Source organism: Macrobrachium nipponense, chromosome 18 (genome assembly GCF_015104395.2).
Source record: "Macrobrachium nipponense isolate FS-2020 chromosome 18, ASM1510439v2, whole genome shotgun sequence".
Taxonomy (NCBI): Eukaryota; Metazoa; Arthropoda; class Malacostraca; order Decapoda; family Palaemonidae; genus Macrobrachium; species Macrobrachium nipponense.
Genome location: NC_087211.1, coordinates 6644794 through 6646938, shown reverse-complemented (window position 1 = coordinate 6646938; position 2145 = coordinate 6644794).

The window sequence follows — 2145 nt, the reverse complement described above, 5'->3', positions numbered from 1 at the left end:
ATTCATACCAATTTATTTCTGCAATTCATGAAGTGGCTTATATTTTGTAAGTATTCCAATTTTTTTTGCTCGATTCCCATATTCACTGATAGTTTGCTTTTTTTCTGGAATCGTCGTGTCCAGCTCTGATTCTCAGCGTCCTTTTCTCTGCATTGTCTTGCCCCAATTTAAAAAACTCCACATGAGTCTGCGTCATAACTTATTCCCATGAACTTCCATTAACATGAATTCGACCTCTGTATGTGTCTTGTGTACAACGCCAAGACTCCTTTTCATTACGAAGTTTTCTATCTAAACGATAGCAAAATCCATTTAATAGAATGTGATCACGACCTTTCTCTGACAAAATCCGCCCCATGGTGCTTTTTTTTTTTTTTTTAGCTCAGAGAATGTTTGGAGAAAACTGCGCTACAGAAAAGGAAATACATCCAGTCTGAGTTGAGAAGAATACCAGTAACTATTATGCGCTTGTTGTTATAGCATAAATAACAACCGTCAATTGTTCTATTAGTATAATTTTCAATATCTTATTTCAATAAATATCATATTTCATATTTTGAATTTCAAAAATAATTTATAAATAGAAACCAATTTGATCACTGTTTTCTTAATTTTCCATGCTTTAGCTTTATTTCGCCAAATTGTCTCTGCGCTAAATGGTCCTTGTGCTGAATGGTCGTGCGCTAAATTGTCTCTAAGCTGAATTGTCATGTGCTGAATTGTCGGCGCGGAATTGTCGGCCGACGATATATATATATATATATATATATATATATATATATATATATATATATATATATATATATATGTATATATATATATGTGTGTGTGTGTGTGTGTGTGTGTGTGTGTGTGTGTGTGTACACAAAAATATATACTATATATACATATGTATATACACAAACATATATATACTTATAATTATATACACACATACAGTATGGATGTATGTATGCATGTATGTATGTGTAAGTCGTGGTCACTACTGGGCAACTCTCCCATCTTATTCAACCCAAACGAAATGGTCCAATGCTCTCTTCAGTGGGATTTGAACTTCTAGTTCCCATCAGGAAGTAATCAATAGAAAACGATCGATTACACAGGTCATTAACGCCCGAATTAGTTTTTTCGGCCACTTTTTGATGGCGGCCGAATTTAAAAAAAAAAAAAAGAAAAAACAAAAAAAAAAAAAAAAAAAAAAAAAAAAAGGGCAAAATTGGTTGATGGGTAGTTATACATATGTTTTTCTTTTTGCTGCCGAACGAGCTTTTTCTTTTCCACCCGCAATTTCGACAGCCTCGTAGCAGAGGGAAACTTTTGATGTAGATAGTAATGGGTTGAAGGGGGCGGGGGTGGGTGGGGTTGCGGTTTGGGATTCGATGTTCATATGTATAGGATATGAATGAAAAGACCGGAACTTCTAGATAACCAGGAAACCTAAAAAAAAATTAAATAATTGAAAATTAATGCCACTAGTATTTTATAATTACCAACCCATCTGTCTGCACCTGGTATCGTCTCACACCCTGCTTCTCTATTAGAGAGAGAGAGAGAGAGAGTTTACTTTACTTCCACCCAACAAGCGACCATAACCACCTGAGAGAGAGAGAGAGAGAGTGAGAGAGAAGGATCGCAAGAGAGAGAGAGGGAATGAGAGTTTTTAGCTTACTCCAACAACGGACCATAAACCTACCCTGAGAAGATGAAAGAGGAAGCGAGAGAGAGAGAGAGATAGCTTACTTACTCAACAAGCGACCGTAACCAACCCCATTGAGAGAGAAGAGGAAGAGTGAAGAGAGATGAAAGAAGAGAAAGAGGAGAGAAGGAATTGAGAGAGAGCGAGAGAGAGAGGAGAGAAGTTTTACCTTAACTTCCCACAAAGCGGACCATAACCACCCGGAGAGAGAGAGAGAGAAAATGAAACGAAGGTAGGTCTCTCTACCGAGGCCTCTCCGATACTGAAAGCTAAGGAGTTTATCGCTAACCAACTCAACCCGATGACCAGGTTTTCCGAAAGAAAAAAAAAAAAAAAAAAAAAACAAAAAAACTCTCTGACGCAGGGGAAGGCTTCTCATCAATTGGGCTTCAGTCAATAAACCTCACGCTCGTCCATTTTTAGCAGGAATTTGCTGAAAAATGTCCAAA